Here is a 27,966-nt window from a genome sequence, read left to right on the forward strand (position 1 = left end):
ATGCAGCCCTGGAGGGCTGGGTATCCCCACCCTTGTGCTCCCAGACTCTGCTGCTCAGGAGGGCAGGAAAAACTCACAAAGGACATTTCTGGAGAACTGACTAAGAGCTGCTGTGAGGTTTTTGCCATACTGGGCAGTGCAGTTCTTCCTAAAAGAAGTAAAATTATATTTCTGGACCAGAATCCTGAAAGGCTTCTTCAACCAACTCAATTCATTTTCATCCAGGCAGTTTCATTGGATGAACATCAATATGTTCAACTGCCATATATTAACATTAGTCATCAACATTTTAAATTAATTCAGAAGTTTGGCTCCTCGTTTCTATCAGATACAAGTCTGTCTATAATTACATTTTTCTACAAAGCACAAAACAGCATGCAAAAATAAGTCACAGCACTCAAAGCAATCTCAAAGAGTTTTGAGGTAAGCCACAAGACCTTTTTTATATGACATCTTGAAATGAGGTGAGAATTCAGAACTTCCTGCCATTATCAGCATCATTACTGGAAAACTGGGATCATTAAGTCACTCAGTTAAAAAAGAACTTTCTGATGGATAGAAAACTCAATGCATTTAAGATTTATTTTTCAATAAAAAACAAAAGCTGTGTTGCATAATATTTTTCCAAATAAACATAATAATTTAGTACTGCTACAGTACAACTTTTTTTTTCTATTGAGATATCATTGAAAATGCATTGCTTGCAATGAAACCCTAACTACTGAGAAACAAATGCTTGAAAGACACAGACAGACAGATCAATGTTTGAAAGAGTCTTGTTACAGTTATATTTCCCACACCACTTGAACAGGAAGCTGTTCAAAACTTCACAGCTGCACTTCTTACCTGCCAGCAAGTGCTCATACTCTTGTTTTGCTACAACTTTCATGCCTCTGATTTCACTCAAGTTCATCCTTCTTTGCACTTGAGTCTTGTCAACTGCTGTGCTCCAGGTTCAAGTTTCAGTCAAAGCACGAACAATCCTAAGGTTTGGTAAGGATTTAAACTTCATTGTGCCATAGGAGACATATGATTCAAAAAGAATGCACTAGAAGCTGTTTCATTTTATTAAACCATTTTCACTAGACTTGCAAGTTTCCTGACTTTTCAGTTCTACCCTATCCAATAAACTTCATCGTCTGATTCTTACTACTCTGATTAATTCAAAGACAATGAGACTTGTAAATGTGCAAAGGCAATGAACTCTGCTCCCCTCATATTTTTTGCAACTCATATTTGTTTAGGTTACTGAATATATGTGAAGCAATAAATTTCAAAAAATTATTTATCAGGAGGTATAGAGATCAACCTGGATGCTAAGCAAGCATAAATTATCTTGAAATAGAAATGTGCCACTATACTCCTAATAAAGGATAGTTTGCATTTTTTGCTCTGATGCCTCAGAGACTTTACCAATGTTAATGAAATTTACAGTTCCTACTCTAAAATTACTCCCTTGTTACCGTATATCTAATGTGAAAAACTTTTTTATTAATTTGACAAACAATAGGGATTAGGGCTCTTTAGTACCAACTTTGCTATATTGGCATAAGTCAAAACCAATAAAAATTTATACCAAGTCTAACTGAAAATTATTATCCAGCCAAATATGCTCATCAGGAGTGCACAGTTGATGTCTTCACAATAGCATAGACTAGGAACCTAGCTTGGTTCAGGAATGGTCTAAATGCAGCTGTTGGAAAAAGAAGAGAGAGCAGGAACAGAAGAAAGCAAGGCAGAGGTGAGTGGGCAGAGCAAAGGAGAGAGATAAAAGGTGGCTAAGGAGGTTTGCCTTTCACTCAGTACAAGCAGGAAAGTATCCTGATAAACAAGCAGGATGTAACTTGATGGCTCTCTGGATTTAACACAAACTCCAAAGCTGAAAAAGCTATTTAGGTTTCCTAATGCCCAGCTCAATGCATTCATGATGACATTTTAGGCTGACTGAGTTCCACCAGTTCAGGCTGCCCAGAAATCACTATGCAACGTAACAGCACTTTCAGGAAGAAATTTAGACTCTTTCATATGCCCAGTGTTGCTAAGATGAAACCTTTGAGACGGCATTCAGAAGAGAGACTTAGTACAAACTTGAAACTCCAATAGGCATACAAATCTTCACAATTAATACAACACTGCAGTGATGCACCACACCTCAAAATCACCACATTGCTGCCTCCTCACTTCACAGAGTTGCTATATTAATTTCTTTGAAAAAAGAAATTAATAGGCTTAGCAGATGAGAAATCTGTGCATGTTGTCTACCTGGAATATACTGAAGACATTTTCTTGTTTCCCATAGCATTTTCTTGGAGAATGGCTTGATTGGAAACATTCTTCACTGCTGGGTGAGTGGCTGACACCTCCCAAAGGAGGCTGGAGCCTGGTGGCCATTGGTCTCTTTTAATGACAAATGACAGAATGAAATGGCCTCAAGTTGTGCCAAGAAAGGTTTAGATTGAATATCAATAAAAATTTCTTTACTGAAAGGATAGCCAATGTACTGGAAGCACAGGCACAGGCTGCCCAGGCAGTTGAGCCACCATTCCTGGAGAGATTTAGAAGATGTGTGGATGTAGCACTTGGGGCCATGGTTTAGTGGTGGGCTTGGTTGTGCTGGTTAATGGCTGGACTTGATGATTTTAGAGGTTTCTTCAAACTAAGTGATTCTATGACTCTAAGTCTCCAGCTCAGTGGAGTTCTTTGCTGAAAGATAAACCTTATCACACTACAAACAATCCAATGTCAAAGAACTTAATTGTTCTCTGTTTTTAACTCTCAGGTCTAGGTTTATCCAGATAAATAAATTCTCCAAAGACTGAAATTTTTTGAAGTCTAGAAAACAGCTTAGTAGAGTCAGCACTAAGGTTTCTATTTACTTCAGAGTACTTCAGATCAGACCTTTGGTTAACCTGCAACACATCAATACAGAGATGTCAAATTTTATAAAGTCTAGGATTTAAGTGACCCTTGTGAAAGGCACTCTGTTATTGGGCAATCAGATATAACAGTAATATCGGTACCAATCACAAAGAATTTCAGTTTGAACCAGATAGTTTCTACTCTGTGATATAATTTAACCTGAATTCCATCTATCTATTAAATGCCTGCTAGTCTGCAGACTACAGACTCAGAATTTTCTTTTTATGGAACTGCTATTTTCTAGTCAGGCAAAAAAGTAAATAATTAAGAGATTGCATCCATGGATAGAACGAGCCTTCAAGAGTTTAATTGAGGGGAATAGCAAGAATCTTCCAAGGTATACTGGATGGGAACAATAACTCACACTGCCAAGCTCATGCTACATCCATCAAAATAAAGTAGAAGTTAAACAATTTTTGTCTTTGCTATCACAAGCTCCAATTTGTTGTATCAACTTCTGATGGGATGCAGCAAAAAGAAAAAAGACTTTATATATATATATATTTATAATGCGCATATAGCTGTGCTTTATATCTATTATTTTGGGAATTAAGAAATTTTACAGGAATCCTTCTGAAGTGGTTGGTGTGAAAGCAGCCATAGGATAAATAGATGAGTACCTGTGTCATGTATTGCCATTTTTATTTCCACAAATGCTATCATATGGATTGTGTTAGAATGGGAAATTCTAACAAACTAAATAGACAGGCAGATACACTCATCTAGAGAATGGCCAAGAGCCTTTCTGCATTTAACAATATTTGGATTATATGACATTTTGGATGCCAGATAACATATAATCACAAACCACATCTTGTTTTGAAACAAGGTAGAGATAGGTAGGAAGTTCATAAACAGCACTTTGTGACTTCCTGCCATTTCTGTAGTGCTGTTAAGAAGTACAAGAACACCAAGAAAACATGAAACAACCAGTATTTAAGGATTTTTCTCTGCTTGCAAGGGTTTTTGAGTATAGCTTCTCAACCAACTTTAAACATATATCACAGTGTAAAAAATCAAGAGCACAAATTCTGGTGGAAGCTTTTTCTCAAGCAATCAATTTAAGGATCTTGAGATAGTCTGAAGAGCTTTCACTACTGACAGAGAACTGTGTAGTGACTGGCAAATCCTACACTGAAAAAATACACTGAAAATACCAAGTAGACTCAGCAGCTCCATGTACAGGGTCAGGAAGTCTCCCTGCCCTCACTGGTAGGTTTCTGCTGGCAGCTGAAGAAACCCCAAATAATTAAGTACTCAAGGTATTAGATTTACTTAATTATGGATGCACATTCATAGACTACCCATACTTTGGCTAAAGAGTGAAGATTTAATTCTCTGAGTGGAGGAGAGGCAGAAAAATCTAATTCAAGTGCTTTTATTTATCAGTTTAATAGAACTGTAACTTTTGAAATAAAAAACATTTGTCAGAAAAGTAGCTGCCGTGTTATCTTTGTGACAGACCATTTCAGACATACAATGGTAATATCTGTGTCCTCATTCTCTGAATTAGGATCATCAATTCCTTAGCTACTGCCTAGAGTTCTTCTGAAAGTAGAAGGTTTTATTTTCCCATTACAATTTTACACCAATTTTTAGAGGCAGAAAGTACATGTTTTAAATCTGGGATGTTTGTCTCAGATTCCATTTCAGAATTTTGTTTTAAGATGTTGACCAAGTGTCTCATGATAAAGATCACACTTTAGGCAAAATTGGACAGGGGACTCTGAGAGAGGTCAGTGTTGTGACGAATGAGTGAACGTATTTTCTACTATTAAAAGAAAATTAAATTAAACAGAATGAGTCATGATCCTTTAGAAGTTCCAGACTTCTATGGAAAAAAAATAAATCTAGCATCCAGTACAGGGTATTTCAAGAGGGTGCAAGTGCTCAGTGAATTTCAAAAGGGTAAACACCACAATTTTAAAGAATTAACTTATCATATTCAGATTTTAACAAAGGAATGTGTATAGCAGAAGCTAAGATCAAGTTTCCAACCAAACTATTAATATTTAGCCACATCCTAGTGCTTTTACCCCCTCAGCCTTATTTTCTAACAATTTTCACTTTAAGGATTTTTCAGGGCATCACTGCAGGATGTAGCTGTACCAGCCAGAGCTCTCCCACAGACATGCTCAAGTTCTTGTGTTCTGTGAATTGTTTTTGTTGTGGTTGTGTTTTTGTTTGGTTTCAGTAGCATATTTCTGATCCATCAGGTTCTAAAGAATTGTTATTTTCATGCTGTTAAGAAGGCTCTGTCATGTATCACCTCAGCCCTAAAGTCATGACAAAGATAAGATTTTTTAAAAAACAATACATGGAAAAGTCATAGTACTTTCAGGATCAGCTACCGAGTTTTCCCCATCTAATCAGTAGCTGCAGTAGAGATGTTATAAAAATATGTGAAGCTGAGGAAAAAAAACAAATCAAGATTTCCAAGAAGTCACAGAGACTGTTGAAATATTTGAAAATATATAAGTGGGAAAAATCCCTCTTTTCTAGAATTAAAAATGCTTTGCTTTCTTTAAAGAGAACATGAAAGAAATTGAGGTTGCAGCAAAGTAGTGTGTTCTCTGTAGTTAGAGCAATAAAAAGAAAATGTATGTAATTTTAGTTTGCATAATCATTATAGCTGACCATTCAAGCATAAAAGTGGATTTTCTGCTGGAGCAACAGTTTTAGTTTCTGTTTTTCATCATAAAACTAATTAAAAGTAGAATCAGGTTGAACTGTTAAGAAAAAAAATTTGGGTGTATTTGAATCCTGGCTTAGCCATTAAGGCAGTATACCACCAAATACTATTCACTTTTCTTGAGTACAAGCTATGCCTCAGAAAAAGCTCCAAAATTTAGCTGAAATAATTTCACTGGCTCAGTATCCCCCAAATTTATCCCAAAATATGCTTTTTCCCCTCACTATGACTTTCTAAAAAAATTCTTTTTTTCTCTTACAGTTGATGAAAGACAACATTCCAATGTTGATTTTCTGGGCTGATTCAATTACTGCAAAAGCCATAGAAAGTGTTTGAGACAATTTTATGAAATGTGTACATACCTCCTCTTAAAAGCTTGCTCTGAAATTCAGCTGTGTCACAGCCCCATTTCAGCACACATAAAACTAATGGAAAAATTGCCTGATATAGAAACTCAAGCTTGAACTCTGGGTAGCCAAAATGTTTTAAGATCTAATCCACCAAACTTTCTACTTATTTACTCAGGCATGTGGGTCTAACTTGAAGCATTTTCAGGAGGAAACAATAAATGGAAGAGACAGTAGGTGCAGCAGATAAGCCATATCAAAACTCAAGAGAGATTTTAACAGGAAGGTAATGGATGGCTGCTAAGAACAGTTACCAAAGGCTTGACAGAATATTGACCTGGAGGCCAGAATATGGGCTAATGGAGCATAATTTTGCATTTCACATGTCTAGAACTTCATATCCAAAAAGCAAAGCACAAAATACACACAAACCCATACACATTTGGAATCCTCCATGCTTCAGCGGCCCGCTGAATGTCCCCAGCACACACAGACAGGTGTAATCTGCACATTTAGTACCTGGTGTGCAGGTGTCACTCCTGGCACCTGCCCTGCTCCACGGCTGGGACGAGGCTGGGCAGACCAGGGCTCTGGGCCTGCACCAGCCCTGCCTGTGTTCTGACACCCCTGCAAACCACCTGCCACAACTGCTTGGAAACGGCTTTTGAAGAGAGTCGGAGCAATATTTTCCTGAAAACTTGTGCCATTACTTTCAGATTGTATACTGGGATCATTCAAACAATGAATCTTCATCTCATGGGAAGCAAATGACTTTAATAAACCCTCTCCCTCCTAAATGTTACAGTTGTCCCTTGGCAAACTCCTGCCCAATTTCTAATTAAAGTGTCTCAAAAGCTGACATTCGGTTCTGCTTAAAAATATTTTTTTTGTTTTGTTTTTTTTTTTTTTATTCCAGATTTCAAAACCATAGCCAATTATTTAGTCATAGTACTCTATGCAAATGTTCAAGAAGCTGGATGTTAATTTGACATTTGTAATATATTATTTCTGGTGCTCAAGCCACACAGTCAGTTTGTAATAATCAGACAAATACTGTGTTATCTACTACAGGATTAAAAGTTCAAGTACTTTTCTCCTAAATGGTTGCGCTGAAGTAAAATAATTTAAATTCTGAAGAAATACCTATCATAATCTAAATCTAAATCTTAATAATAACTAGTTTAATGACTAAAACTGCTTAAAAGGCAGGATTTAATTTTTAATAAACCTTCCTATAGATACTTTTGGTTACATATTCAAAACTTACTGGCATTTTAATAGCTTTATTTTTTATTGTTACTGGTTGTTGCTATACACTTGCTATAAAGATAAATGCTTTTTTTCATAGATAATCAAAAAAAGTTACTTAGATTAAGACAACATAGCAACTACAATAGTAGAATCAAACAATAATTTTTTCCACTAAGTGTATTATTTGTTATGCCCAGGATCATCTAGAAACTTAGAGATGCACATTTTAATGAACAATTATCATATGCCAAGGAGATTAAGAGAAGGATAAAGCACTGATTATAACTGAGAAATAGAAACAAGCATAGAAATAAAAAGCTAGAATTTTGCAGCTTGGAAGAATAAAAGAAAGATTCAGGAAATATGGCAAACTGCACATGACTGAGGAGAATTAAATTGATTGCCCTAATTACTTTTATGCAAAATTATCTCTTCAGTACGGAGTATGCCCATTAATTTTTACTAATGAAATTAAGCTTTCTCGATTATCTGTATTTATACAACTGTTATGCTTGGTGCAGATCAATAATGGTCACAGAGCAGTGAACATTATTAAAGTTCTTGAATATCTGGCCAGAGCTTTCCTGTAAATCTCCAGCAGAGTCCAAGCAGAAAGACAGTAAATGGAAATACAAACTGAAAGGGAAGAAAAGGAAACATTACTTTTTTGTAACATAACACTAACTCAGGATTGCTGTGTGACATGATCTGCAGTGCTTTTAGAAGGCTAAATGGACAGATAACACTTTTAGCTATGCAGTGTCAAATAACTGAGCAGCTCAGGCTCCAAAGCTGCAGAAGGAACACCCCTGGCCTGGATGGGATCCTGCAGCAGGATAATACTTTCACCTTGATTAGCACAGGGACATGCTTGAGCAGGAGGTGACAGATAGGATAGATCCATGGTCTGGTTCTCTACACCTAAATTCTCTGCTCTTTCCTTAAGCCGGAGCTTCCAGAACATGAAAATTTTGGTGGGAATCGAAATTTAGAGTTTACTCTGAAATTCTGCAGTTTCAGTCATTCCATTAGGTAAATGCACAACAAAGGTCTGTCCTATATCTCATTAAATAAACAGACATTTGTATCCAGTAATATTTTACATGGCAGATGAAATTGGAGGCCAGTTTAGGACCTCCAGGCATATCTGTCAGTTCAATAAAAAATAACTTTGTTAACTCAAGTTAGAAAATACCTAACATATTATTATATTCCTTCTAGCAGAAATTGAATTTATGGTTGTGGGAGAATGAAAGCTGAGGCCTTGTGTGGACCAGTAAAGACCAGTGCTCACAGACATTACTGGAATTGACCATATTCCATCACCAAAGAAGTGCTGCATGCCAGCTTGTAAGAGAAGCACCTCTGCTGCATCTATTTATTAAATTCAAGGGACTTTTAAACAAATATATTACTAGCTAGAAATTGTATTTTTAATTCTTGTAGCAGAGTCTCAATGAAAATGAAAATCCATGTTTTAATTTAAGCTCTGATCCAATTTAGAAAGTGATTTCTTGATAAATTCTTCTGGTTGTCTAAGCCTATCACACTTGGTACAGAAATAGTATTAACAGAATCTTTGTAAACTTTTTTTTTTAGCTTTTTCAGCTTTTAATATATAAATTAAGCTAAAATCCTGCAGACACCACATAGTTTATACCCATTGCCCATAGCAGATACAGTCCATGAAACAACTGTCTGAAACAATTTCAAAAGTCTCACTAAAGGTCTGCTTACTCTGTTAAATATTTCCATGTGTCACTACCCATGGACACCATATGTCATGCTGCTTGTAATTCTAATATTTATATATATATATATATGTATATTTCTGTATATATATGTGTGTGTGTGTCTGCATTTATACATTTACCTGCACAAAGATGTATGGATATACATACACACATATGTGTAATCTGTTTTACAGGAAAGGTATTAGATTTCCTATTAGTGGCCAAATCTTCACTGTGCTCAGGTTTTTGAGTACATATTAACTGCTGAAATAGTTTCTGAGAAAATACTGAGTGTGCCTGGTTCCTCAGTGGTTTCCCAGCTTCAGCAGTGTCAGCCAGCCAGTGCAAAGAGACAGAATGTCTCCAGACAGCCTGTAAATGCCATCTCCAGAATAAGGACTTTGCCAAGCTAAAAAGAGATGACAGAATCCCATTAGGTTACTAATGACCATTTCTTTCCCCTGCTGAGGAGCAGGAGCTCACTCCAAACCTCCTTGGACTGAAGTGCTTCAAGCACAGCTGTCTTCACCTCCCAGGTACAGAAGAAATTAGCCTAGTTGTAACAATCATGTATAGTTGGCATTTTTATGTGTCAAGTGGTAGGGAAAGGTGGGAGACAGAGACTTAGAAAAGTTTCAGAAATAAGCAAGATTATTTCCTATCTATTCTTACCCTGAAAAAAGTTGAAAAGCAATTTTCACAACTTTTAGATTTTTCTTTCTGAATATTCCTAAGTAGGTATTTTACTCCCTGTTGAAAGCAGGATCTGCTACTTGCCCCCTTTTTTTGCAGTTTGGGGCTGTTCAGATGCCTGTGTTTGTCTGGACTGGACCTTGCATTTAGGCATGGCAGCTCCAGCCTCACAGGATATTTCTAATGAAATACTGCACAGTGGAGCCACAATTTCAAAAGCCCTTATCAACGGTTAGTGACATGAAATATGAATGTGTCTCTTTATGATGACATTTAATGACTGTCAAAGTTGTGATGTGACAATTGCTAAGTCTGGCTCCCTTCCTGTCCCTGTTCAGTAAAGAGGAAATATCTGTGTAAAAAAGGCTCATAAATGTGTGGATGACCAACAGATACTGAGTGATAAGAGAGAAATAAGTATTATTTCATAGTAAAATATGCATTATTCTGGATATAGTGTTCTCCAAGAAGCTGCTAGTGCTCTAATTGAATGCTGAAAATGAAAAATAGACCATCTATTTCAGATGAGAAAAAGAACTTTCCTCTTTCACCTCATTGCAAATACCTCTCTCTACAAAGTAAAGCAGGTCCCTCATGACACAGATGCCCATTAGTATTGCAGGCAAGGCTAACTTATTTCAAAATGCATAAAAGACACAGAAGTTGATAAAATACTCTGTCTTCAAGGAACAAAGTTAAAAGCTTTAATGCTTTAGCAAAGCATACAGATTTTAAGAAAACAAATGAGTTACAAAGCACCTCTTTGGAAGTTGGGAGTTCAATCCCTCTCATTTCACAGTTCCTTTTTTTAAAAAATAAACCAGAAAAACTTATATACAGGCTGGGAGTGGCAGGAAGAATTGTGTTTTTTGTTTAAGTCATGGGAAGTTCCAAATCTCTCCAGTGAGAACTGAATCAGCCCACACAGAAATTATGTGATAACTAAAGTCAAAAAGCCACAGGCGCTCTGGAGCTACCTCCTTAGCACCTACTTCTTTATGGAATAAAGTGAGTGGTTCATCCAGTTTGTTTTCTCCTTCCTTCCTTCCTTCCTTCCTTCCTTCCTTCCTTCCTTCCTTCCTTCCTTCCTTCCTTCCTTCCTTCCTTCCTTCCTTCCTTCCTTCCTTCCTTCCTTCCTTCCTTCCTTCCTTCCTTCCTTCCTTCCTTCCTTCCTTCCTTCCTTCCTTCCTTCCTTCCTTCCTTCCTTCCTTCCTTCCTTCCTTCCTTCCTTCCTTCCTTCCTTCCTTCCTTCCTTCCTTCCTTCCTTCCTTCCTTCCTTCCTTCCTTCCTTCCTTCCTTCCTTCCTTCCTTCCTTCCTTCCTTCCTTCCTTCCTTCCTTCCTTCCTTCCTTCCTTCCTTCCTTCCTTCCTTCCTTCCTTCCTTCCTTCCTTCCTTCCTTCCTTCCTTCCTTCCTTCCTTCCTTCCTTCCTTCCTTCCTTCCTTCCTTCCTTCCTTCCTTCCTTCCTTCCTTCCTTCCTTCCTTCCTTCCTTCCTTCCTTCCTTCCTTCCTTCCTTCCTTCCTTCCTTCCTTCCTTCCTTCCTTCCTTCCTTCCTTCCTTCCTTCCTTCCTTCCTTCCTTCCTTCCTTCCTTCCTTCCTTCCTTCCTTCCTTCCTTCCTTCCTTCCTTCCTTCCTTCCTTCCTTCCTTCCTTCCTTCCTTCCTTCCTTCCTTCCTTCCTTCCTTCCTTCCTTCCTTCCTTCCTTCCTTCCTTCCTTCCTTCCTTCCTTCCTTCCTTCCTTCCTTCCTTCCTTCCTTCCTTCCTTCCTTCCTTCCTTCCTTCCTTCCTTCCTTCCTTCCTTCCTTCCTTCCTTCCTTCCTTCCTTCCTTCCTTCCTTCCTTCCTTCCTTCCTTCCTTCCTTCCTTCCTTCCTTCCTTCCTTCCTTCCTTCCTTCCTTCCTTCCTTCCTTCCTTCCTTCCTTCCTTCCTTCCTTCCTTCCTTCCTTCCTTCCTTCCTTCCTTCCTTCCTTCCTTCCTTCCTTCCTTCCTTCCTTCCTTCCTTCCTTCCTTCCTTCCTTCCTTCCTTCCTTCCTTCCTTCCTTCCTTCCTTCCTTCCTTCCTTCCTTCCTTCCTTCCTTCCTTCCTTCCTTCCTTCCTTCCTTCCTTCCTTCCTTCCTTCCTTCCTTCCTTCCTTCCTTCCTTCCTTCCTTCCTTCCTTCCTTCCTTCCTTCCTTCCTTCCTTCCTTCCTTCCTTCCTTCCTTCCTTCCTTCCTTCCTTCCTTCCTTCCTTCCTTCCTTCCTTCCTTCCTTCCTTCCTTCCTTCCTTCCTTCCTTCCTTCCTTCCTTCCTTCCTTCCTTCCTTCCTTCCTTCCTTCCTTCCTTCCTTCCTTCCTTCCTTCCTTCCTTCCTTCCTTCCTTCCTTCCTTCCTTCCTTCCTTCCTTCCTTCCTTCCTTCCTTCCTTCCTTCCTTCCTTCCTTCCTTCCTTCCTTCCTTCCTTCCTTCCTTCCTTCCTTCCTTCCTTCCTTCCTTCCTTCCTTCCTTCCTTCCTTCCTTCCTTCCTTCCTTCCTTCCTTCCTTCCTTCCTTCCTTCCTTCCTTCCTTCCTTCCTTCCTTCCTTCCTTCCTTCCTTCCTTCCTTCCTTCCTTCCTTCCTTCCTTCCTTCCTTCCTTCCTTCCTTCCCTCCCTCCCTCCCTCCCTCCCTCCCTCCCTCCCTCCCTCCCTCCCTCCCTCCCTCCCTCCCTCCCTCCCTCCCTCCCTCCCTCCCTCCCTCCCTCCCTCCCTCCCTCCCTCCCTCCCTCCCTCCCTCCCTCCCTCCCTCCCTCCCTCCCTCCCTCCCTCCCTCCCTCCCTCCCTCCCTCCCTCCCTCCCTCCCTCCCTCCCTTTCTTCCAAATATCTGTGGACTGTCCTGCCTTCCTCCTGAAGGTCTGGTCTGAGCTGTGTTTAAGTCAGCAGGAACATTTCCACAGCCCTCAGATCACCTTGGCTGAGCCTGCAAAACTCCAGCTGCACATCATGTCAAACAGAGTAAAGCTCAAAATCACCTCTGCAAATCTGGGGGGCTCAGGAGATCCAATGCAGAAAAAAAGGCTTTGGGATTCCAGCATCACAATTCCTTTTAGTGAAAATATTTTGGAAATTAAATTAAAGCTGGCTAGCTCTGTGAAAAATGAGTAGCTAAAACTGGCCAATCTACCAAGTTTAAAGTGAAATAGGCACACTTTTGCTCTTACTGCTCCTCCAGAGATAAAGCAATCTTCTCTTCAACTATTGTTCGGTATGATAATTTACAATATGAGCTTCACTAGCATTTCAAAAGAAGGATAAAAAAAACCCCTCTCATTGCCTTTTTAATGAAATAAAAGTTTCCCAGAAATACTAAAAAACAGAGAAAATAAGTTGCAGTGAATTCCATATCTGCAATACCTACTGGACAAGAGAAAAATACCCATCTATGCAACCCTCACTCACAATGAAATTTAACTTTATACTTAACACCCCTCTGCTTCCTCATTTGGAAATATTTTCATAGCGTTTTGTCAGCGCAATCTCTGCTGTTTTACAGAACCATTATCTACCACTAGCAATGAGATAAACCACTGCTTCTGAGTTGCAGTCCAACAATATTTTACATATAAAAGAGAAATTCAGCTCTAAAAACAGGGCTCCATTGAAATGTATGTAGCAGGGACAAGATCCCAGCTGGAAACTGGATTTGATGTTGAGTACCAGAGATGGACTATTTCCTGTGGGTATCACAGCAAAATAGAGCAGCAGCTGAAACAACACTTTCAGTAACACATTAGGGGAAGTTCATTTATCTATTCAATGAAGAGGAAATCTACTTAAGCCCCAGTGCCAAGATATGCCATTTCTTTTGGCTGAAATGCATTTTTCACATTGCCATACTCCTAATAGAAAATGTGTTGTAAGCAACAAACAATGTATTTGGTCTCACAGAACACTTAATTCAGGCAGTGAAGATTTTAACTGAAGTTTCTGCTTGGGGATGGGACAGGCCTTGGTCAGTGGGTTGTGAGCAACTGTACTGGACATCAATTTTCTTTCTTGGGTTCTATTTCTCTCTCTTTCCCTTTAAAAAATTATTAGTATAATTTTTATAATTATATTTTACTTCAATTATTAACCTTTGCATATCTTAATGCAGGTTTTACCTTTTTCTGATTCTCCTCCCTGTTCCACAGCAGGGGGGTTGTGTCAACCAGCAGCTGAGCAGTGTTTAGCTGCTGGCTGGGGCTAAATGATGACAAGGGATATTAAGGAATATAAAATACAGCTGCATTCCTTGTAGCACATCTGGCAGCAGCAGTGGTGGTCAGTGCTAGCAAAGGGCTACTTTGTGCATCTCTTCATTTGCACCCTCACATTTCAGCAGAGGTCAAGAATGCCATTTTCTGAATTCAAATGGGAAGAAAACTGTTTCCATTTTGCTGTGACCATATCTCTGTGAAGCAAACTCTCAGCATTTCTGTGCACAACTTCTGCAGCAGCTGACTTCTGGGTTCTGGGAAAGATCCAAACCAAAGCTGTCCACTGTCAGACCACACCAGAAGGAAGAGCTCAACAGGTGTCTTTACCTTACTGGGACCTCAAAGTTCTTGTTGAATAATATTATGCATAGCAGTATTTCTCAAGTTAACGAGAAACAAGATAGTATTTAAAATTCTATCATGAAAGCTCTCGAGTTTTGATGTCAATATTGCTCCACCTATAAACAACAGAGTTGAACTAGAGTCTGACCACCTACAACTGCAGGCATGTCTCCTCATTGTGACATCAAATACAGGATGCAAAAAGTTGTCTAATTTTGTCCTATACAAATAATTAGCAAATTGCATTATTGTAACATATTGAGCAGAATGAGCCATAATTCCCTACCTTGTAATCACTGAATCATGTCAGATCAGATGCATGTTGTGTGATGCTATAGACCATCAACAGCTATACTGCTTTCTTTTCATGCAAACACAAAGGCAGATGAATAATATTTGCATTTTCTGAATTTAGCAGTCTATTTCCTGCACATTCAAAATCAGAGTCCAAAAGCTTATGAAAGAGATGTCTTGTATGATGGGAAAGGACAAATGACAAATTGAGAGCTGATGGATATTTACAGAAGGTAAAGCATTCTGAAATCTCCTGTGAGGAAAAGGTGTACTATAGTACTATATTTATTTCTCATATTTACTATCTACTTAACAGACTCTTAAAAGACACACAGCTATAAAAGGCCACTATTCTGCTATGACAGAAACTCTAGAGTGTAAACTCTAGTTTACACTCACTGATGATTTTCCTAGAACAAGAAAACTTTCCTGGTACTATTATATTAAAAGATGATGAAAAATAGCACCATATTTGGGGTTTTAAGTTCATTGTTGTTATCAAGCAATATTCACAAGTCTTTGTGGCCTTCAAAGTTTACTTATACTTCACATTTCCCTTGTAATCAACAGGTTCAGGTGATCCAAGTATCAGACATAAATTTTCTAAGTGTGAACATTTCAGAAATTCTGCCCAATTCACAGTAAAGTGCTTTATCTTCAGTGCTGCATGGCTGTGGTTTTTGATTGCATGGAGTGCTATGAAATCAGTTTTTGTGATTTGTGAAGGGCACAGACAATCAAAAACAACTTTTACGTCATTACCCTGCATAAAAGCATATGTTCACTTTAATATTCCAGAGCTGTAGGAAAGGCCAACAAGAAGAAAAACAATGTTTGATTGTTTACTCACCCCATTTATCCCACATTTATGTGGAATAGATAAAGGAGCTATAAAGGAGCTCCAGCAGCACAGCACATTTAACTATTGCTGCTGAAATTCTAAAGCACAATAGACAAATACTGGAACAGTCAGAAAAATGTGTTGCTCCTTTTCCAGTAGAGCCTATATCCCAAATCAATGCAAAACACAGAGTGGAAAACATTTAGGAATATCTATTAAGTTTATATGCAAATTTTTTTGGTGTCTATTCTATTGCAGTTAAAAGCCTGGCCTAACTTAGGCAGAAAAACACTTTATGTGAATCTTTCAACAAGTAACTCCAATAGGGTCTCTATAGTTTTGGTCTGTTGCAGTGGGAGGGTGGATTATTATCACCTGTGCTAGTAACTGCCTGGAATTCTGATGACTTCCAAGTTAACTGTATTAAATAACATATCAATTGCATTTGGCTTTAGGCAACAAAGAAAAATGCATGGTTATTACACAGGTGTGGCATATATTTTCACCTCTGTCATACAGATGATCTACTCCATTACAGCTATGGATCTTTTACTGAATGTTATGGTTACCATGGACAGTGGATGTGATTTTTGACAAGTGCATCTTGACACAGGATACACAGATTTTTATCAGGCTAAGAATATATACAGCCATTTTCTAATTCAATACAGTACTTTATCTTTTAGCCAAAACTATTTATTAGCTTTGGCAAGGGACTTCTTTAAATTATGACCTCAGTCTATTATTCATTATTTGATACACAAGAGAGGATAGGTATTTTTTCATAAACAAAGGCATACTAGCTTCTTTGCATCAAATATAATGTTGGCAAAATATGTTTTTTAAAATAAAAAGCTTGCCATCTATAATTTATTAAAAATCCTTCAATCAATTGATGAATATAATTTTCAAGAATTAAAGCTTGAAAAGACAACCAAGGAGCTAACTCAGATGGATGCAGTTTAAAAATATAGATTAAAAATTGCCACAAAATATGCTGACCATATCATGTTCCTACAGTGATAGAGATTCACCTGACCAACAGTCTGTGTGTCTTGAGAATTTGGTTTGGATGTCTGAAGATAACATAACCATGTTGCTAAGGTAACGAGTGTTGGGTTGTTTGGGTTTTTTCTTGGAAGAATAAACAGGCATGTAAAACCAGCATAAAATAGACAAGTAATATCTTGATGCCTGAGGGCTTTCCTGCTTTATATATGGCACTTTGCAGAGATGCTTGATATTCATCTTTCACAGCTGATTACTCAGTTCCTCATTTAGAGACTCCATTAGATACCATTTGTGTAAAATGGAGAAATAACTAAAGATTCAGAAGAAAGAGCAAGCTGGCCTGTGCAGGCAGTGCTGCAGCCCTGCTTGGCTGCTGCATCCTCAAGTGAATCACTGAGCACTTTTGTCCAAGGCAGAGTAGAGAGACGGTCAGTGCAAAGCCACTCATACACCAGGGAAATCTAAATCACTGTATAAATAAAATAAGGTAGCACTGTAAATATCACCAAAAATCCCCCAAAACCAACCAAACCAAACCCAAAAGATCTGATTCCGTTTAAAAAGTGAATTACACTCCACTCTTTTCCCCTTTTGTATTTATTTTCTCTTAACTATATTTTATTTGCATGAATCTCCCAGAAAATTGTATTACAAATTGCATTATAATGGGAAATCTCAGAGCATAGAAAAAAGTTAATTACTATCAGCACCCAAATCACTGTCCTAATATTTTGTGAATTAAATGAACTGGAGAAGATATTCAACTATGAACACCTTGCTTCATGTGTTTAAGACAGCTCAGGTCTGGGATCAGATGACATTACACTGCAGCAGTGCTGGTGTCCCATTGTGAGGTTTTATTAACAGAAGGCAGAGGTTGAAGTGTTAGAGGTTTCCATTTTACCTAAAAGCAGATGCCCTTTCCCACTACAGTCTTTTTTGCTTTGCTTCATTCCCCCTATCCAGTGCTTTCCTCCTTCCCAGAGAAAGAAGCATTGAATAAGGATTCATGGAAGCTTGAATAACCTACATATTTGAATCAGACATTTACAGGAACAAATTTAGCTTTGGCTCTGAGGTTTTTATTCCCTATAAATCCACTAGTTGCACTTCTGGTAAATAACCATTTTTCCCTCTACTTTGAGGCAATTCAGAGATGTATTTTTAGGAAGTGATGTCAAAGACAGAAACACAATTCCAACCTGTCCACATGCATCATCACTGCAAAAAGAGGAGCTGCTTCTAGCTTAATACTGTTCAGTGCTCTCCCAAGCTAATGAGCATCACCAGGTCATATTTCAGCACATGATTTGCTGTTGAGCAGTCTCTTGGCCATGAGAGTCATCAGTAACAGGGTAACAGGAGGTGACAGCGTGAAATGGGGGTGGAGTGAGGCACGATGGACGTGGCAGCATCTCATTGTGCTGGAGTAGAGGCAGAACAGAAGTTGTGTGAAGGGCTGACATGGACACGAAGAACAGATCACTGCACTGATGAGAAGAACTGGGGAATTAGATTGGGAGCTGCAAAGAGGAATGGAGACTAAGAGGAAAGGACAGGTGGAAAAGGATGGGCAGAACAAGGATGGAAGATTGGGAGTTTTGTGCCAGGAGGAGGAACGAGGAGTTGATAGCAAAGGGGTGTGAGAATCCTACATGCACAAAAGAGAGGGCTGCTCCCTGAGATGCAGGAGGGGCTGGGACAAGAGACCTTGGTACTGCACTGTGGTATTTCTAAAGCCATCCTTACTGTGACCTGGTTTGGCAGTGCACATCATGTACAAACCTCCAGGCCTCTCTCATCATCCTCTCATTCAAGTCAAATGAATTCTTTTTTGCTGGCATTCTTTTCAACCGCAATGCACTGGGGCAAGACAGAATGACAGGGAATCACTGTGAAGGAAATTGAGGTTGCAGCCTGATCTAAGCCTCTTGTACAATTGCATCATACTAGTTTATGAGCTTTCCATACTCCAAGCCATAAAAAATCATCTGCAATCAAACCCAACCATTTGGAACATTAAAATAATGAAGTAAAAATATACTTCTGAATACATAAGATGTTTAAAAAGAATCATTTGAGAATGATGTCTTCATACATTGTTAGTCTACAAATCTTGTCTACTACAGGAGTGTGGTAGCTTACTCCTTCACATGAAAAACAGGACCTAAATTAAATATTATTAACCCCCAAAATGTTTGTAGATTAGTTTGAACACTGAAAATTTAAGTTTTTTCAGCATTCTGAATAGAATACATTTATTTTCAGTGAACTTCACCTCTTTTTCAACATCAGCTACTTGAGATCTGTCAGATATACATGAATAATACATGAAATTTTAAAATACAGCATTTGAAGCTGTTGCAGATATTTTGAAAAAATGCTGTAAAAGCAGGTAGAAAAGAGGAAAACAAAAATATCTAATAACATGCTGAGCAACTGACCACCTTATGCCACTCACATAAAGAACTACAAGTATTCTATCATAATCCTGACAAGCACTGTTATTATTTTTCATATTCAGTGATCAGATATTCAATAGTTGCACTCAAGAAAACAAACACGGAACAAAACAAATCTATAACAGCTTATTATATAGGGATGGTGTTTTACACATCACTGAGTTTGCTCAACAAGCTCTCAAAAGCAGTGTCCATTGTTCAAAGTACAATGTTGCACAATGCTCTTGTTCTCAGATATTAGGTAGTTATTTCATATAGGTCCTTTGAATGCATTTTTCCTTGAAAATCATCTGTTTTTCACTTGATGTCTCCCAGATAATCCTTCCACTAAGGAGTTCATTTAGCTCATTGACACTTTTGATGCCATATGTATAATTTAATGTTTTTGAAAGGGAAAAAGTTTTCAGAAGAATGAGCCTAATTAACTGTATTGATAATGACAGGTATTTTGTTAAACATTCAAACAACTTGAGCTTTCCTATAAGCTTGGTGAGAGGATTTTGTTTTGAACCTATAATTAAAACCAAACCTTCATGTCCAAGTGGCAGCACCAGTGGAAGACCTTCTACAGATACACACCAATTTATTCATAAGCTGAAAATTAACTTCAGGCTTTTTGAGCCAACAGAATTTGTAATTATCAAGACCAAAACACAATTCTGCATGTTTCCTTTCCTGTTTCTTCTCTTTTTTTTTTTTTTTTTTGGCTACTACCTGGAATATTTACATTGCAACTGTCCTTGGTACTGACTTCGCTCTGAACTTTAATAATCATTAGCAATTATTTATGATATCAAAACATTATATTCTCATGAAACAAAATTCCTTTCTTAAAACCATTTTAATGCTCTTCAGCTACAGAAAATAAAAAATACTCCAAATAGAACATTGTGGATTCTTCAAGAAACTTCAGAAGAAGAAAAAGAAAACCCTTTTTTTTAGGCTGAGTCGGGTAGTATGCTGCATACCATGTTTAAAATGTTGTGCAGCAGAGAAATACTTGTCCATGCATTATTTCTACTCTCCATTTCAATAGTGTCCTAAATTGGGTTGAAAATGCTAACTCTGAACATATCACATAGCTGTTTCTGAGTAATTACTACATTTTTTTCCCTCGGGGTAAACTGTAAAATGTAAATTATGTGGGTACTTGCATGTTAAAAACCATACCCAAGTTTCTACAAGATGTTATTCATGAATCTTTGCATCATGCTGGCCTGCTCCTCCAAGTACTCCAAGGACCCATCTATAAACCAGGATGGGCTAAAACTTGCTGATTTGCTTAAATTTAATTTTTTAAAGTCTTTTGAATCCAAGATACATGTCTGTGCTGGAGAATTTTCAGTGGGATTTCAAACCAGGTCTCCTGAGTGGGTGAACAGCTACTGGTCAGCCAGGCTCCAGTCTGTCTTAGCCTTTGCATTTGGGCTTTGGCTAAAGATGCTGCTGAAAAAGATGAATCTTCTCTTACAAAATGAAGCAGGCTACCTTGGAACAGTCCCAATTTTCCAGAACTGCTTGGCTTCAGTTACATGCATCTGATCACAGAAATTTAAAAGCAGTGAAATGACATTTCTTTCAGTGTTGAGGTTTATGGAGGGGGGGGAGGAATAAAAGTTTTAAATGTCCCATCTATCAAAATAGCAGGAAGATTCTACATTTTGAATAACCTTGATGCAGATGGAAAGCAACAAAACAGCTCTATCTGAAGTTTGAGAAAAAGCTTCACATTACCATTACAGAGCTGACAAGAAGTGACAAACGTTTGCTTCATCCTATAAGCTTGTTTAAAAACCAGAAGGGGACAAAATGCAATGTGTCTATCACAGACATGCTGCTCAGGATTCAAGTGGTAACTCATAATCTCAAATACGACATTTTAAAATGAAAAAACCTGGGTGTCCATTTCTATTAAATTAGGACAAGATGCAAACTCATTGTGATAGTCCTGTCATCCAGTCTTATCCCCAGCTCCCAAAACTTGCACAAAGAAAGTTGCAATCAGCTTCTGGATGACACAAAATCTCTCAGGCCCTGTCAGGCATAATCCTTCGGTAAAATAGGCTGCTTTACCTGTGATGCTATCACCTGTCATCAGAAGTGATGTGGTGCCATATCAAGGACAACGTATAACTTGATTCAGATATAGAATTTTAAAGAAAAAAAATCTATTTTGTATAAATAATCTGATTTAGAGATTTCTGGCAAGTGCTGTAATTATTTGAAGTAGTTATGACAAAATGAAAATTTGTCAATATAGTAAAGATATCTTCAAGGTGAGTAGTCAAAATAATTGTGATTAAACCACTTCCTAGTCACTGTTTAGATGATGATACAGTAAGAATGACAACACAATGCAGTTAGTGACATTTAGAACTCTTAGAAATAGTTCAAATGTCTTTGTAGTCATGTATATGGAGAAATAGTTTCTGTTTTGATTTTGACATTATAAAGGTGTTTAGGACTATTTTTTCCATGTGGTCCTGTCATTGAGAGTCTCAAGTCTTGCACAAGATGTCCCATGAGTCTAATATTAGTCTAAGCCCTGTGTGTTTTCTAGAAGAGACATATAGCTCCTACCACTGTTTTATACCCATATGGGTCCTTTCATAGTGTCTTAAGATGATTGAAAAAATAGTATTGTCTAATGTGTTTTATATATTTTTTCTACACAATTTGAGACAGATCACTACATTTAACCGTTTATTCCATACACGCATACATTTCTAAGTAGAGAGAAGAGCCCTCTATGATCATCCAGTTCATCCTCCTGCACATAACAGAACCCAAAATTCAGGCTGCCAGATTAAAAAATGTGTTACAAGCATAGCCTATATTAAAAAAAAAAAAAAAAAAAAAAACAAAAATCCCCAACAAAATCTATTTTCTAGTAAATGAGTTCAAGAGTCAGCAACTCCATCATATTGCCACATAAGGATCATAGAATGCCAGAATAGTTTGGGTTGGAAGTGACATTAAAATTCACTCAGTTCCAAACTCCCTGCCAGTTTCAACTTTCTTTTGAAAATATGATGTCTGTTAATGACATATTTAATATCATACACATGTGATAAAAGATCTGTTTGACCTAATCACTTCCCACTTAAAGGCAAGCTTTAGAGCTCTCTCTCATAGTTAACTTTTCACACAGGGATAAATTACATTTTGCTTCACTATGTTGACACTCCAGTTATTTTCAGAGTTATATTTTTCAAGAGTACATTGTCACCTCTCCCCTCCCTCATTTAAATATGGCAAAGGCTTTCATTCCTTGAGGCATGACTTCTCATTTTAATAAAGAAAAGAGCTGAATGTCCTATGTGACCAACTTGCCAAATGATCTAAATTCTCTGCTGAATTAAGACTTTGTTTAGGACATACTATGCTTTTCATTCAGCCTTTTAGAAAACTTTGCCCTCTGACCAAGCCATTAACACCACGCTTTTTATTAAAGTATTTTTTCCAGTTCCTCCAGACTTTACTATAAAACAAAAGTGGCATTTCCACAAGGCTATAATTTGTTCTCCATTTTGAACACTATATTTAGCCCACAGTCTCACTAAAGCTTTTGAACAGATATTAATCAAATTGTAATACCTATAACTCTATCTGTCTGCTCATGGGGAGTGCAAAAGATTGTGGCTGGAACCCTTCTGTTGGTTCTGCATGCAGCTAGTGCATCAGTTAAAATAAAAGCTTTAAAAATGTGTTTGTGGACTCCCGTATTCATGTTCTACATGAAGAGTTTCTATCACATACACTGATCCAAGCCCAGCACTGTCTAACAGACCTTTAACACATTCAGTTCTTCCTGAACTGAGTCCTTACTGGGTCCCCCCAGTGCTGACAGAGTCATGGGCCTGTAAAAGAAATATGACCACCAGAATGCCCCCTTGAACTTGGGAGGACAGGACACAGTAGATCATTATAACAGCCATTAGAGAGTCAATGTCCTCTGGTATTTTAACAATGCTGGTGAGTATTATAGTAAAAATAATGTGCTTGAACTTTGGAAAATGCCGTTAAACTTGTGCGGCACCTTCAGAATTTTGTCCTCCCTACCTAAAACCTATTATATGAGAAGACTGATTTATCTATTGATTGGATTTTATACAGATATGACAATTCTTTGCAGAGAAGGATGAAAAATATTCATCTGCAGTGCTTTCATGATCTAGCTAAAAATCCCAACAAAACAAACAAAAAAAGTATTCTAATATCTCTTTACTTTCAAAATACTCAGAGGCTTATAGACCTGACATTTTTAATATATATATTGAAACCTTTCTTTGGTAGATGGAAGGCTCATCTGTAAGTAACTTTCTATTACACTGACATTTAGAGAAAAATCTGATCACCATATTCTATTTGACAAATACTTCAAAACTTATATTCTTGACTATTTTCTCAATGAATTACATTTTCTCTTTAATCTATTTTTTAATCATTCATCGTTCAACTCACTGAGCTTCTCTATATTTTTATACATTCATCTTCAATTGCAGACATTGGAAATGAACACAGTAAAGGGATCAGTATTGACACAGAGAGCTCAACCAAGAATAAAAACTTATTAGAAGCACAATCAGGAGCCTGTCCTTAAACCCACCATCATTAGAAACTCAAAGACATGAAGGAGTAAAAAAACCTCATATTCCAAATACAGAGAGGTTATAGCCAATGTTAGCAACATCCATCACTAGCCATTTCCAGTATTTTCTTCCATAAAAACCTCTGGTCAGTGACAGTAACTCCTGCAGAGACCTTATCACTGAAAAGGCTAAAATACTAAACTGGGTGAGTGGACATTACATAATCTTTCTCCTACTTGCTGTGAATTCATTACCATCATTTCAAGAACATTGGTTAAGATTACAGCTTATTAATGCCTTATTAGCTGAGTTTAAATCACAGAGGAAGTAGTTCAGGTGGGCACCTGAAAGTGTATTATCAGGAATGTGTCCAAGAGTGGGGCAATGAATGAGGAATACAACACGAAACACAGTAATTTGCAAATTTCTTTGAGAACAGCTTTTTTTTTTTAATTGGGGGGATGAGAAAGATGAGATTGTAAACATTCAAGTATCCAGTAAATTTTTAGCTTCCCTACAAGCACTTTTCGTTATTTAAAATTATTTTAATATTTTAAAAAAGATTTTAAATAGATTTTTAATATTTTTTTCTATTTAGTATAGGTACTCCACTCATTTCTTCCTCCTTAATACTTTTTAAAGCAAAGTGTAAATCTGTTGAAGTTCCAGATAAACTTTGCATCATGGGAGTACTAGTGGATCAGCTGAAATAGTTTTGTTTGAAATGAAATAAATTGCCAGGCCATGGCTTCCGGTTCACTATCCTGGTCAACTAAGTAATGTGCATTTGCTCTGTCCCCCTTTTATACACAGAACCAATCTAGCATGAAGAGCTTTGAAGTTAGTCACTTACAGTACCTGAAAAGGAATGCACTTATACTTCACTTATTTAGTTATTAAACAGATTGGTGCTGGTGTGCAAGCAAAAGAAATTGAGGAATCAGTGAATAAAACTAGCTGGCAAGTAGATTTAAAAGATCAAATGCTCACCCTTTGTCCATAGAAAGTGCATACACAAAAATAGGAGGAATGGAAATATCTCACTGGCCTAAATTGAATTGTCACCATTTTATTGTCATCTTTCAATCTTCCTTAAACTCTTTGGGAATCTGCAAATAACAGCAAACTGTATTCTGTTCATGACATTTTAGAGGAAGATTGATGTGTACTTTTCTCCTGTTCTAAATGCAGTGCTGGGATGCCACAACCCTTTGTGGGGCCATGATTTTCAAAAGTAGCATGGAAACTGCGCTGCAATCATTCAAAATTACACTGAGCTCTATAGACCTCTATTACAGTAATTTTTCAATACTTGCCATCCCTACTTTTACAGCACAGTTGCACTCAGGAGATCATAACAGGCCTTGGATAATAGAAATAATACTGGTTATTGTAATCCCTCTGACACAAGCTTGCCTAGCAGTAGCCAGAGTAGCCTCCCATTAACTTTCCATTATGCTTAGTGTCATTTTGCTATTGCTGTGCTATTACTCTCAACACATCTCCTGCACAAACAGCCTCTCTATTGTACAGTAAGGGATCAGCTAAACACCAGTGAACATCCTTGTCAACAGACAGGGGACAAAATCCAGCACTAGTGAACAAGAACAGGCAAGCCATGAACCAAGGAATCTCCTGTGTAAGAGTGAATCCAACTGCCCCCCCGGATTTCTATCAGAGTGATGAACTATCTGGTAAAATTAAAATATTTCCTCACATGCAGACACTGATTGAGATTTCTTTTTATATTCATCTCCTGGTAACTGATTAAGTAAATTTTATGTTTTTTCAACTATGACAGGGTATAATCTCTAATATTGACTCGGTTGAATGGCCTCATCAGTGGAGTGAATTAGTTCATCACTCCATGTGTCACTTCTACCTGCTATGACATAATAAGGCCTTTTTTATGGTGATGATTTAATGAGGGAAGCTCAGAAGTGCAGCATATATTTTTGATATTCAAATTCACTTGTAACCCAAAATATTTTTTTAAAAATAAGTGCTGATTGATTGGTGAGTATGTTTTCTAAATAATGTTTATATTCTGTGTGTAACAACACAATGACAAATAGAAATGAAGGCTAAATCCAATTTTGAGAAAAATGCTTATTTTAACAATCTGTAAGGCACTTTGAACAGCCTGTGTGATTATGCTGGTTTTAAAAAGGAATTTTTAAAAAAGGATACTGAATAGGAATTCAAAAATTTAGCTTCTTAGGTATTTTCATTATCATAAGCTAGCAGTTTTTCATTAAAATCCAGATGGACTGGAAAGGAATAGATACAGATTCTTTCTTTTATTCACACTGGATATTCCTTTCATAAAACTGATTGATATGAAAAAGTCGCATTTTTGCAGGTAATGTTAAGAAACAGTAGACTATAAACGTAAATTTATTTTGTAGCCTGAGAGGTCCATTCAAAAACATTTATCTTGGACTCATTCAGCTTCATGTTTATACAATTTCCTTCCATGGTCACTGCAAGCTACTGGTACATTATTCAAGGAGATGCCAACCTGATGCAAACATTCATGGGTTCAGTGGCTTAGGGAACAATCATAATTTACACCAGCTGACAAGAAGTCAACAACAGAAATGGGCCTATATTCATATAAAACCAAACTGTGTATAAATGATTTCTTACAATTAAGGAGAATACAACTTGCAAAGGTGCACTTGCTGAAGGGATATGTATTTATTCAGTCCACCGCACACTGAGGAAAGGCTGAGTTGTCTCTTTTAAGAGGTCATTTAACAATCAGATTTATGATGGACATGGTATTGTGGATACAACATTGCTCTCATGACACAGGAGTTCTTTTGGTCAAACCCAGGTGCTTTTCATACAAGACTTTGAAAATCATAGCCACTGCCAGAAATATATAAAAATGAATAATGCATTTTCCTTGGAAGAGAATTCAGGTAGAATGAGTTGAGAAATGCTATATATAAAAAAAGTGTTATACTAAATGCATAAATGCAAAGGTACTTCAATCAAATTCTTCCCCTAAGCCTGACTTAGCCAGGGGAAACAGGTATGAGATAAACAAATACAGATCCTATGTATGTTTCAGGTTTAATTTTCTTTTTTTTTTTGCTGTACAGATAAACAACAAATTTAAATTGGAAGGTTCTTTTGATCACATATACGCAAGTATTATGCTAAATAACCATTCCCTAAATCCTAAGGAAAAAACTTAGCTTGATACACTTCTGCAGACTTTTGTCCAACTGCATTCTTCAGGAATGCAAGTTTATATATTTGTATGCAAATCACATAGGTGTTTTGTCATTGACTTTATGCACTAAGACTATATATTTGTACCTACAAGTTGCCCAGAGAGGCTGTAAAATCTCTCTCCTTGGAGGCATTACAAAATCCATGTGGACGTGGCCCTGGGTTTTCTGCCCTGGTGGTGCTGCCTGAGCAGGGGTTGGACCTCTGGAGGTCCCTGCCAGTCTCACCCAGTCACTGGTTAGATGTATGGAAAGATGGCTTCATCTACAAAAATGATAGTTAATATTAAGGTATCTACTTACACAGCCGCATGATTTAGAGAAATGTGGAGACTTAACTATAAAGCCAATTGTTTGGTGATCTTCTAATAAAAACTGAAAATGTACCAAACCCCTGAAATACATTGAAAACACTGAATGCTGTTTGGTTATGGTAAGGATGGGTTAAAGGTTTCCTTAAAGAAAGATCTCCCAGGTAGGTTGATGGAGAACTTGCTTACATTACCCACCTACATCACAGCAGTTTATTTCACATTTCCATGTTTGATTTGTCGAACAGTGAAGTATATTCTTTGCCCCCCCAAGTTTATTTTAGTCATTACACGACAGCATATAGTCATTTTGGTATGCAGATATGAAAACTAGGAACTTAAGATGGAAATAAAATGTTAAAAACCTGGTTCATATCTACATTTCATTGTTTAGTGTGATAATTTAGTTCAGTCCATTCACCTTGCATTTGCCTCCCATTCCTCTCCCACTGTAATTACCTTCCCTGTTTATTGCACACAAGCCATTTCTATTTCTAATCCACACTATTTCTACATGAGATATAGGAAACACAGCATCTGTTATTGATCTATATTTCTGCAAATTATTTAATGTTATGCCTCAAGGGAAAATATTAGCAAAATGTTATAAGGTAGATCAGGAAATTATTACAACAAGAGTGGAAAAAACCAAAGAAAAATCCTGAGCTTAGAAAAGGTTAAAAGATTTCATTCCTCAAGGTTCAGTTTGGACCCATCTTGTAAAATATCCCCACTGTTAAAGAGAATTCTTTTTAATAAAAGTAAAGAATGTTCTTGCCAACTTTGATGATGGAAGAAATTCAGGCTGTTTCATGAATGTAGAAAAGCTCAGGATACCACACAAAAGAACTGCATATCCTTGAGGACTCATGTGACACAAACAGAATGAAGTTCAGTAAAGCAGGAAAGGCAAAGCTAGAAAATAGGAAACTATTTGCAAAACCATGTTCCTCAAGTTGAAAGATCACAAAATAGAAAATATGAAAGAATCAAATGTTTGGCACTGAGGGATTCAGAGTGAGATGACCG

The 27,966-nt window shown here is 37.4% G+C and overlaps 1 long non-coding RNA gene across 1 annotated transcript in view; it reads right to left on the reverse strand.

The window, feature by feature from the left end:
• Positions 1–856: 856 nt before the first annotated feature.
• LOC132080238 (uncharacterized) overlaps positions 857–27,966 on the reverse strand; it is an 87,578-nt gene continuing 60,468 nt past the window's right edge. Inside the window, exon 3 of the long non-coding RNA XR_009419538.1 lies at positions 857–983. This is a non-coding gene — a long non-coding RNA (uncharacterized LOC132080238). The remainder of the gene's footprint in view (positions 984–27,966) is intronic.

The sequence above is a fragment of the Ammospiza nelsoni genome, chromosome 15 (genome assembly GCF_027579445.1).
Source record: "Ammospiza nelsoni isolate bAmmNel1 chromosome 15, bAmmNel1.pri, whole genome shotgun sequence".
Classification (NCBI taxonomy): Eukaryota; Metazoa; Chordata; class Aves; order Passeriformes; family Passerellidae; genus Ammospiza; species Ammospiza nelsoni.